The sequence below is a fragment of the Triturus cristatus genome, chromosome 7 (genome assembly GCF_964204655.1).
Source record: "Triturus cristatus chromosome 7, aTriCri1.1, whole genome shotgun sequence".
In the NCBI taxonomy this organism is placed as follows: domain Eukaryota; kingdom Metazoa; phylum Chordata; class Amphibia; order Caudata; family Salamandridae; genus Triturus; species Triturus cristatus.
In genome coordinates, this window is record NC_140590.1 from 189,868,642 (window position 1) to 189,880,986 (window position 12,345).

General features: G+C 46.7%; 1 protein-coding gene across 4 annotated transcripts in view; it reads right to left on the bottom strand.

Moving 5' to 3' along the window:
* Positions 1 to 1,489, bottom strand: part of HPN (hepsin) — a 445,048-nt gene extending 443,559 nt beyond the window's left edge. For 3 of the 4 annotated variants that reach the window (XM_085616009.1, XM_085616008.1, XM_085616006.1), the window contains exon 1: positions 1,097 to 1,489. The gene's annotated coding sequence lies outside the window, so the exon portion shown is untranslated. The remainder of the gene's footprint in view (positions 1 to 1,096) is intronic. The other variant, XM_085616007.1, reaches the window with a different exon arrangement.
* Between the last annotated feature and the right edge of the window lie 10,856 nt (positions 1,490 to 12,345).

Sequence of the window (12,345 nt, forward strand, 5' to 3'; positions counted from 1 at the left end):
GCCTGCAGCAAAGAATTTATACCATGCACATCATGTAGTTGTATTTTATGAGGATAGCACAGTGGGTTACTGCTTTTGTCGCAGAGATCCTTTTGTTACTTGCAGTTCACAGGTTACACTCCTAAAATAGCGCAGTGACCTATGAACTGTCATCAAAGCGCTGCATGCAAACTGAAAGGTATACTGTGATTCCTACATCTTGCAACCCTCACTATCTTACATAACATTTTGTATAGACTTATTTACGTGTACGATTCTTTGTCTGTGTATACATACTGTTTGTATGATGTTAAGTCCTCCATGCCTTACAGTTGTGTGAGTAGTGCTTTAAAACAAAAGAAATGCATGCGAAATAAGGGCTATGGAGAGACAGAGCGCTGTTGGAGGGTTGTAGTGAGGGAATCCGAAGAAGGATGTTATTGGGGGCGTCAAAATAGATTCTCGCACAGGGCGCCACCAGAGCAAAAGCCAGCCCTGCTCGCAAAAGCAAGTCTTTCGAAATCCGGGCCCAGGTGAAGACGTTTTCCTGCGACCCGTGCCTTGTAAGGCCCAGAACTCGGAGGTCATTTATAATATCGCTATACAGTTTCATTAGTACATTGCATTACAGGACATTGTATTACATGTACATTAGTACATTACTGTACATTAGTCCGTGCATTAGAGTCCCAACTCCACCAATATTCTCTCTACTTTAAAGAACCCACATTTCCTAACAAATCCAGCATTGTCCGCAGTTGGTTTAACGTTTCAACGCTTTCACTTGTCAGATTACTTTGCCCTAGATTGGATATCCGAGTGGACAAAAGCAACTATTCCGGAAATCACTGGTTTTCAGTTCCTCTTGTAGTTTCTATTTAGACAATGAGGGAAAGCCCAGACGCAGCATTGCTATGAAGGAAGTTGGGAGATACTTTGAGAGTTTGATTTCAGCACGAGTGCGTGCATTATCATTTCTCAGAAGTGTCTGTCTCTTTACCAGCCCTTCTGACACTGAAGACATTCAACCCTTTGTCAAACTTCTGACGCACGAATGGCACACCAAAACGCACTCTTTTTTGCTTTATAAAAATGTATTTGGGTCAAAAAGTCTTACCGAGTGGCCTTCTGGCTCTGCCACCGCGGAGTCTATGTGAAGGTCCCCCGCCGGCGTGAAGTGGTCCGTTCCGCTGAAGTCTCAGCCCAGTAGCAGCCCCTGCCGGCCGACAACATCCCCCTCACCAGCACATTCCACAGACATCTAGGACAGGGGGCACAGGGCGATGGGTTACAAGGCAATGGATGCAGTGTCGGAGGAGCCCAAAAAACAGAAAGCAACTGAAATCCACCAAGAAATCTGGAACCATGGAGCCCAAACCAGGAAACGGTCCCACCTTTCGTACCTGTGGGACTCTCGGGTCGGATTCCCGTCAAGCACGGCAGAGAAGAGTCCGGCAGAGGAGGGAAAGGGGAGGGAAGTGCAGGAGGCGCACTGGTGATTGGGAAACCTGCTCTCGAGGCTAACGCGGCAACTCTATCTGTTCCGCTATCCTCCCTCCCACCTCACACTGCCCACGAGCTACGTATGCCAGCCCAACAAGGCAGAAGGAAGGCAGGGTGCTACGCAGGTGGGAGGCACGGCTGCTCACAGAATTATTTCACTTAGCTTTCTCGCTTCTTTTTGTGCCATTTGAAAAGCAATACCATCAAACAGTCCTTAAAGTACAGGTGGGCGCGACAGCAAGTTAACAGGAACAGCCAGCAGCAAACAGCATATAATAATATGACAACTACTCTTCAAAATTCAAAAAAGTGTTCCGTTACATTGCACAAGCGTTACGCCTTAGTGCATCAGATTATAGCACTGTTTTGAGAGGTATTTATTAAAAGTTTTTAAACATGAGTTCAACATTCCTGCCTCAACCCCCGCCCTGACAACAATGCCCTAAGTGCACAGAGCCAAGTCAGTTCTCATGTGCACTCTATGCATGACCTTGATTCTTATTATACAGAGAGGAACATTATGGTCTATTAGAACATTGGAATGTTGAGCACACTGAAAACAATGGAGTTCTCCGGGTTTCTAATGGCCTGTTGAAGCCCGGAGTATCCAAATTCCAATGTGTAACAAAGGCCTCACAGAGCCAGAGGGGATTTCAACCTCCTCGGGCTCTGTGAGGCCTTGGTTTTACAAATTAGAACATTCTGCCCCATTCTCCTATAGCCTTAGAGCCCTCCTTAGCAGGCGTTTCCAACCATTAAAGGCCTGCTCCCTTGTTAAAGGCCCTTGCCATAGGTCTTTAATGCTGGAGCGCACATTTAATGGCGGGTAGAGGCCACTGCGTCAAGCTCTAAGGTTATATTAAAATACATACAAGACAGGTTTTTGTTTAGTGCACATACTGAACTCACACATTTCAAGGTGCTCTAATGTGCAATGGTGAAGAATAAGGAGGCCCTATGAAATTAATTATTTGCCTAGGATCACACAATCTGGCCAAGCAGGAAAACCAGGTTTATTTCTCTCGCTCCTGTTTTCCATCAAAGGTTAACACCTTAATCGTGGCGGAAATTCCACCGCGGAGCTGGGCATTCCATTGAGTGGGCAGGGCTGCGTCGGCCAAAGGACGTGCACAGCACTACCGAGGTAGTGCTCGCGACGGCCGTTGGCCGACGGGCGCACTTAAAGTGTTAATGCTTTGGCTTTAATTCTTAGCGCATTGGTAGCAGGCAGAGCCACGTGAAAGTACAGCTCGTTTTGGGCTCGAGGGTCCAAGAGAATCACAAGTTGAGCCAGATGGTTATAGTTAGGAAATTAAATTTAAAAAATCATCAAAATTCACTGAAAAAATCCAAAGGTACAGGGACGTTTTAGTTAGGAAATAGAATGAAAAACAACCTTAGAAATTCAATGAAAAAACAAAGGTTACAGGAACATTATAGTTAGGCTCACATTTCACTCTTACAAAGCGAGAGAAATTCAGCAGTTATTGTTACCTGAGCTAGCTATAACTTTTGCCCTGCAATGCGCGGCTTATGACCTCACATATTACATCACTCATGACATGGTCAGTGACATCACTGATGACTTCTCAAATGACATCACTGACGACATCAGTGATGACATCATCCATAGCGTCTCTGAAGCACCCACTCACACCCCTATAGAATCTTTTATACACCCATTGCCACTCCCACACAACCATTCACAAACCCATTCACAGAGCCATAACAGTACTTACACCCCTACTCACTGATTCATTGATCAATACACACGTCCACTTGCTCACCGATATGGATGTATGATCCGACATCGCAAACGGTTACAACGTGTGCTTTTACCACACTGTTTCTACATCGCAATTACTATTACATCGCGTGTTTTTTCGCCGCATGTCGTTTCAATGCCAATATGTTTCCCCCATGGAACAAAGCATTACCACGTATACAAATACATTGCGCGACCATTACAACGCGGAGACTTTGCATGGAAGAGGCAGGAAGTAGAAGTGGCGTTCACTGTGCCGTAGCATCTGTCCATTACTGCGCCAAAGCCTTTCCACATTACTGCACAACTGTTCAAGTGCACAGGCCCACGTGCGCGAGAGCCCACCTGTGTCAATTAATGAGTGCCGTGGCTGGAGCGGCTTGCCCGCGAGGCGGCAGCCTTTCTAGGAGTATTATAATGGACAGAGAGAGGCTGGCTTTCTATCTGCATTTGTGTCTAAAATAAAAAGCAGTTTCTTGAATAATGTACACAATTCATTAGGGCTGCATCTGTCCTGTCTATCTGTGAGAAAGGGAAAGGCGAATAGGCAGTGTTGGAGCCAGGCTCAGGACGAGGGAGAGAAGGGCGTTTTTTTTAGGTCTAGCCACAGGAGTAGGCTTGGTCCTGATTTGTTTTTCGATGATACATTGCGCATATTAGTTATGGCCAGTATCACTTGAATGATGTGATTGTGCGGCTCCAGCCATTTTTCGCGTTGTTGTAGATTTCCCACATTTGCCTCATAATCTACAGTCTGCCTCATAATCTGCAGATTTTAATATTACTGTATTGAATGTCACTGCTATGTGTGAAAATTAAAAAGGATTGTCATAAAAACCGGAAATAACCTCCCAAAACGCAATGTCCATAAAGATGCAAAAGCGCAATATCCATAAAGCAATATGCAATAATTGACTCATTTCTTGTCAGAATATTACTTATAAACATAAAATAATGCAATGTCGATACTATAAGTGCACATTTGCTTTACTGCTGCACAAAGCACACACACAACAAATGTCAACATTCTGTAAATCAGCTAAACAATAAAGTAGTCCGGTAACGTAATGAGAAGACCCCGAGGAAAGTGTAGGAGTATGAGATCCCATGCTGTGTTGTACTGTTCGATCTCATATAAAAAAACGCACTGTCCATAATGCCATCTTAAATACATGAGACATGTATTCTACTAATATTATTAATCACGAAATGCCCATAAAACTAAAATCACATTTAGTATTCAAGCAATGCCCATAAACATAATCGTGTGCAAATAATTCAAAGCAATGTCCATCCAACAACATCCACACCATGATATGCATTAGAAAGTGTCCTACCCCCACATATGTATTACAAAGTGTCCTGCCTTAACATCGCAGATGTCGATACTACAAGCGCACATTTGCTTTACTGTTGCACGAAGCACATGTATTCTACCAATGTTATTATTCACGCAATGGCCATAAACCTAAAATCACACTTAGTATTCAAACAATCCACACCACGATATGCATTAGAAAGTGTGCCCCCCCTGCCTTAACTTAGCAGTCCGTGCAGCTTCTCAGTACCATTGAGATTTATATTTATTTAGGTTACGTCACTATACGTCACAGCTGTGTGTATTTATCTTATTTTTATATTCCCTTTTTATATTTATTTGGCAACCCCACGTATTCCAAACCTGCGTTGTAATAGAATACAATGTGCCAAACCATGCGATGTAAGAGCATGCGTTGTAGAGGCATACTATGTAAACGTTCCCGAGAAGTAACATTTGCATTGTAATGCCACCGCGATGAGAGCACATCATTGTAATGGGTGTTCGCCATCCATACTGCCACTCATAGGCCCATCTACTAACTAATACAGCCATTGACATATCCACTCATATAGCCATACAGGCACTCACACACTGAGTGAGTCACCCATAGAACTACTCACACACCTAGACTCTCTCCCATACAGTCAATCACACAGCCACCTACTCACCCAGTTAAACACCCGCCCACTTACTTACTCATATAAATAGTAACACATACTCACACAACTATATGGTCACTGACAGAATCATGCACTCATCTATATAGCCACTCTCACATTTACTCACTCATGCATACAATTACTTATATAGCCAGTCACTCATGTATACTGCCTTTCACATTCTCAGTTACTCAACCATACTGACACATGAACTCAGTCACTGACACAGCCATACGAACACTCACTCACCCATGCAACTTCTCAAACATGCAACAGTACCCCATACAGCCACTGACTCACCCACTCACCCACTCACTAAACCATAAAGGCAGTCACACACCTCCTCACCCACAAACACAGACACCCAGACAACCATAGGCATAGTCAGACACGCAATATATCACCCATATAGCCATTCACGTATTCACTAACATACTCATACACCCACTTAGACATCAACTCACAGGTACACACATTCACACAACCAGTCACTCACCCATAGATTCACTGAGACAACTAATCACACACTTATTCATTATGTCACGCACCCACTGAGTCACCCATACAGTCACTTATACACTCACTGATTCACCAATACACCTTGATATATATATATTAAACACTCATAAACTTTTAATAAACACTCAAAGTCAGTGGATGATGTCATCACTAATGTCATCAGTGATGTCATTTGAAATGTCACGAGTAATGTCATCAGTGATGTCACTGACCATGTGATGAGTGATGTAATATGTGATGTCATAAGCAATGCATTGCGGGGGCTCAAGTTATAGTTAACTCGGCTAACTATAACGGCTGAATTTCTTTGGTTTTGTATGAGTGAAATGTTAGCCTAACTATAACATCCTTGTAATCTTCAGATTTTTCTGAGAGTTTTTAGGGTTTTTAAATGCTAATTTCTAACTATAATAACGTCCCTGAAACCTCGTTTTTTTCAGTGATTTCTGAGGTTTTTTAAATGCTAATTTCTAACATAATATCCCTGAACCCTGTGTTTTTTTCCAATGAATTTCCAAGGTTTGTTAACTAGCAGTCATGTTTGCAGAGTGGTGGAGAAAGGGGTCTGGGCCTCCGACCAGCCCTCAGGAATTCCATTGCATAGGAGTTACAGGAGGTACCAGGAGGGCTTCTTGACCCCCAAGGTCCCCCTGGAGTTAAGTGGACTTTATCCCCCGACCAGTAGTGTGCCAGGAGGTGCGTTTGTAGAATGGTGGACAATGGTTGTGTGGCCTCCAAAGACTTCTTAGCATTCCCACTGTATGGAATTTACTGGAGGTACCAGGAGGGGTAGCTGGCCCCCAAGGACATCCTTGGAAGACAACTACCCCTTCTATTACCGCCAGTCCCATACAGCGGGATTGCTTAGTTCTGATAGGTGACCACACCTTCTTTGTCCACCACTCTGCTCCCTGGCAAGCTTTTGGTTGGGGGATGAAGTCCCCTTCCCTGCTGGGGGTCCTTAGGGCCTACCTGTTACCTCCAGTAGGCCCCACACTGTGGAATTGCTGAGAGGTGGTCGCAGGCCATGCCCTCTTTCTCCACCACCCGGAAAATGTGTCTCCTGGTGTGCTATTGGTTGGGGAATGAAGTCCCCTTGCCTCTTGAGGGTCCCTGGGGGCCAACTAGTCTACCTGTTACCTCCAATAAGCCCCACACAGTGGTATTGCTTAGAGGTGATCACAGGCCACACCCCCTTTCTCCACCACTCTTCAAATATGCCTCCGGGCATGCTCTTGGTTGGGGAATGAAGTCCCCTTGCCTCTTGAGGGTCCCTGGTGGCCAACTAGCCCTCCTGTTACATCCAGTAAGCCCCACACAGCTGGATTGCTGAGAGGTAGTCAGTGACCACACCCCCTTTCTCCACCACTCTGCAAATGCGCCTCCTGATGCACTGCTAATTGGGGGATGAAGTGCACTCAGGACACAAGGGGACCACATCCACCCACCAGCAGTGCACCAAGATTCGCGTCTGCAGAGTGTTGTAAAAAGGGGCATGGCCTTCAACCACCTCTCAGCAATCCCACTGTGTGGGGCTTACTGGAGGCACCAGGGAGGCTAGTTGGCCCCTAAGAACCCTCAGCAGTGAAGGGGACTTCATCCCCCAACCAAGAGAGCACCTTTAGGTGCATTTAAAGAGTAGTGCAGAAAGGGGTCAGGGCCTCCAGTGAGTTGGCAGCTTAATTTTTTTTAATATAGGAAAAATGCCTGTGTGCCCCCCCTCCAGAGGCCCAGCCAATTTATTAATGAATTTTTTTGAAGGGAGGTGGGACGATCGGTCCTCCTCCCCCAGTCTATTTTCGGCCCCCAGGGACCCCATCACCCGGGCCTGGTCAAGTTTTTAATTTTTTTGAAGGGAGGTGGGATGATCGGTCCTCCTCCCCCAGTCTATTTTCGGCCCCCAGGGACCCCATCACCCGGGCCTGGTCAAGTTTTTAATGTTGTTTTAAGGGAGGTGGGCCGATCGGCCTCCCTCCCCCAGGCCATTTTCGGCCCGGGACCCATCACCCGAGGCCAGGCCTTATCCTTTAAAAAAAAGAAAATTGGGTAGCGGGGCCTTCAAGACCCCCTACCCAGGCTGATATAGTCATGTGGACCCCATCTGCTGGGGCATGGCCAGGTCCTTAGGGACTACAGGGGGAGTCTCAAGGTCCCTGCGGTCCCTGCCGGCTCTCCACCACCTGCGGGAGTCGACATTGCTTTTGTGCAGAGGGAGCTGGAAACATGCATCTCCCTCTGCCCAAAAGTAATTTTGCTTCACTTCATGGAAGCAAGAGCATTTTTCCTGCTCTCGCTTCCATGAAGTGAAGTAGAGTTTTCTAGGGCTTGGCGGGAGTAGTGCTCCTGCCAAACCATAGCAAACTGCAAAGTCCCGGGGGTGGGCACCCTGTGACAATGCTGGAGCCGATCATGGGGGGAGGCGGTCCCCAGGACCATAAACGGCTCATTGAGGAGGACCACGCGGTCCCCTCCCATCCACATTGTAGCCCCTGGGAGGTGGTGGACTGTGGGGCTGGAGGTCAACAACGGACCCACGCCTTTACCTAATTTGTGCCCCATGGAGGTGGCAGTCCCCGGGCTGCGGGGTGGCTGCATAGCCCCCACCTTACAATAAATTAGCCCTAAGGAGGTGGCAGTCCCCGATGCTGCGTGGGGCCCGCGTGCTCCCCCCGCATTTGATATACATAGTCCTGGGGAGTTTCTTTAATCTATTTTAATCATTGCCCCCATGACCTAGCCCATCTGGGGGCTAAAAGAAAATGAAGCGCCGAAGCCCGCACTTCATTTTAAAAACAAATTTGGCTGGAATCGTGGATCCAACGCGAATCACACCAAATTTTTTAAAACAAATGCTTTTTTGACCACGTAAGCAGTCCTAGGGGGTCAGCATGTTCCTACCATACCCCCTTTCGCCAGTAGATAGTTATAGTTAGGTCCGAGTTTTCATAGGAAAAGCATTATTTGTTTCCCAATAACTTTGACGCCGGTTGACGAATCTTCGCGAAATTTTCAAAACTTATGGCCGGCTCTGGTCAGCTCCTACCCTGAAAGTTTCGGGGTGATTTGCAAAGCAGGGGCCGAGAAAAAAGGGGGTCCCAAAACGTGTTTTTTCCATGGTATTTTCCTTAAGACACTTTAGACACGGCTACAGCTCGAACTACTGAACGGAATTGCACCAAATTTGGCAAAAAGGTAGCCATTGGTTCAGAAAGAGACCTTTTTGTTAAATGGTGTAAATCCGTTCACTAGTTCCTGAGAAAATATAAAAAAAGAAGTAGAAAAATGCATTTCCCATAGGAAAATTTAGAAACGGCTACTGCTCGAACTGCTGAACGGAATTACACCAAATTTGGCAAAAAGGTAGTGCTTGGTTCAGAAAGCATCCTTTTTTAAAATGGTGTAAATCAGTTCAGTAGTTTTTGAGATATTAAAGAAAAAATATCTTTATATATCTGGGCGGGTCCTAACTACACAAGCTTGGCTCTAATTGGCTGCCAATACTTCAATCCAGGAAGTGTTGGCAGCCATCTTGGTGCAATGCTTTTTAGGTCTCGCCTAGTGACACAGCGCATGCGCTGAACACTACACCAACACCACTGCACTACCCTAAACACTAAAACAATACCCCAGCATGATCCCCTACACTACACGAACACTACTGTACTACCCTAAACCCTAAAACACTACCCCAGCAGGACCCCCTACACTACCCAAACATCACTGCACTACCCTAAACCCAAAAACACTACCCCCAGCATGACAATCCCCTACACTACCCAAACACCACTGCACTACCCTAAACCCTAAAACACTACCCCCAGCATGACTCCCTACACTAACCAAACACCACTGCACTACCTTAAACCCTAACACACTACCCCCAGCATGACCCCTAAACTACCCAAACACAATTGCACTACCCTAAACCCTAAATCTACCCCCAGCATGACGCCCTACACTACATAAAAACCACTGCACTACCCTAAACCCTAAAACACTACCACCAGCACAACCCCCCACACTACCCAAACACCACTGCACTACCCTAACCCCGAAAACACTACCCCCAGCATGACCCCTACACTACCCAAACACAATTGCACCACCCTAAACTCTAAAACACGACCCCTATACTACACAAACAAAACTGCACTACACCAATGCCTAACACACTATCCCCAGCATGACCCCCTACACTACACAAACACCACTGCACTACCCTAAACCCTAAAACACTACTCCCTACACTACACAAACACACTGCACTACCCTAAACCCTAAAACACTACCACCATAACGACCCAAACACAACCCAAACACCACTGCACTACCCTAAACCCTAAAACACGACCCCCTACACTACAAAAACACCACTGCACTACCATAAAATCTAAAACGCTACCCCCACCATGACCCCTCACACTACACAAACACCACTTTACTACCCTAAACCCTAAAACACTACCCCCTACACTACATAAACACCACTGCACTACACTAAACCCTAAAACACTACCCCAGCACGAACCCCTGCACTACACAAACACAACTGCACTACCCTAAACCCTAAAACACTACCCCCAGCACAACCCACTACACTACACAAACACCACTGCACTACCCTAAACACTAAATCTACACCCAGCACGACCCCCTACACTACCAAACACCACTGCACTACGCTAAACACTAAAACACTACCCCCAGTATGACCCCCTCCACTACACAAACACCACTGCTCTACCCTTAACCCTAAAACACTACCCATAGCATTACCCCAAAACTAAACAAACACTACTGGCTACCCTAAACCCTAAAACACTACCCCAAGCACTACCCCCTACACTACCCAAACACCACTGGGCTACCTTAAACCCTAAAACATGAACCCCTACACTACAAAAACACCACTGCACTACCCTAAAATCTAAAACGCTACCCCCACCATGACCCCTGACACTACACAAACACCACTTTACTACCCTAAACCCTAAAACACTACCCCCTACACTACATAAACACCACTGCACTACACTAAACCCTAAAACACTACCCCAGCACGAACCCCTGCACTACACAAACACAACTGCACTACCCTAAACCCTAAAACACTACCCCCAGCACGACCCACTACACTACACAAACACCACTGCACTACCCTAAACACTAAATCTACACCCAGCACGACCCCCTACACTACCAAACACCACTGCACTACGCTAAACCCTAAAACACTACCCCCAGTATGACCCCCTCCACTACACAAACACCACTGCTCTACCCTTAACCCTAAAACACTACCCATAGCATTACCCCAAAACTAAACAAACACTACTGCGCTACCCTAAACCCTAAAACACTACCCCAAGCACTACCCCCTACACTACCCAAACACCACTGGGCTACCTTAAACCCTAAAACACTACCCCCAGCACGACCCCCTACACTACCCAAACACCACTGTGCTACCCTAAAACCTAAAACACTACCCACAGCATGACCATCTACACAACCCAAACACCTCTGTGCTACCCTAAACCCTAAATCTACCCCCGCATGACCCCCTACACTACCCTAACACCACTGCGCTACCCTAAACCCTAAAACACTACCCCCAGCATGACCCCCTATGCTACCCAAATACCACTGCGGTACCCTAAACCCTAAAACACTACCCCCAGGAAGACCCCGTAAACTAACCAAACACCACTGCGCTACCCTAAACCCTAAAACACTACCACTAGCACGAACCCCTATGCTACCCAAACACCACTGCGCTACCCTAAACCCTAAAACACTACCCCAGCACGACCCCCTACGCTATTCAAACAACACTGCGCTCCCCTAAACCTTAAAACACTACCCCCTACGCTACACAAACACCACTGCGCTACCCTAAACCTTAAAACACTATCCCCAGCACGACCCCCTACACTACACAAACCCCACTGCGCTACCCTAAACCCTAAAACACTACCCCCAGTATGACACCCTCCACTACACAAACACCACTGCTCTACCCTAAACCCTAAAACACTACCCCCAGCACTACCCCAACACTAAACAAACACTACTGCGCTACCCTAAACCCTAAAACACTACCCCAAGCACTACCCCCTACACTACCCAAACACCACTGGGCTACCTTAAACCCTAAACCACTACCCCCAGCACGACCCCCTACACTACCCAAACACCACTGCGCTACCCTAAGCCCTAAAACACTACCCCCAGCACGACCCCCTACGCAACCCAAACACCACTGCGGTACCCTAAACCCTAAAAAACTACCCCCAGGATGACCCCATACACTAACCAAACACCACTGCGCTACCCTAAACTCTAAACACTACCCCCAGCACGACCCCCTATGCTACCCAAACACCACTGCGCTACCCTAAACCCTAAAAAACTACCCCCAACATGACCCCCTACGCTACCCAAACAACACTGCGCTCCCCTAAACCTTAAAACACTACCCCCTATGCTACACAAACACCACTGCGCTACCCTAAACCTTAAAACACTATCCCCAGCACGACCCCCTACACTAAACAAACACCACTGCACTATCCTAAACCCTAAAACACTATCCCGCA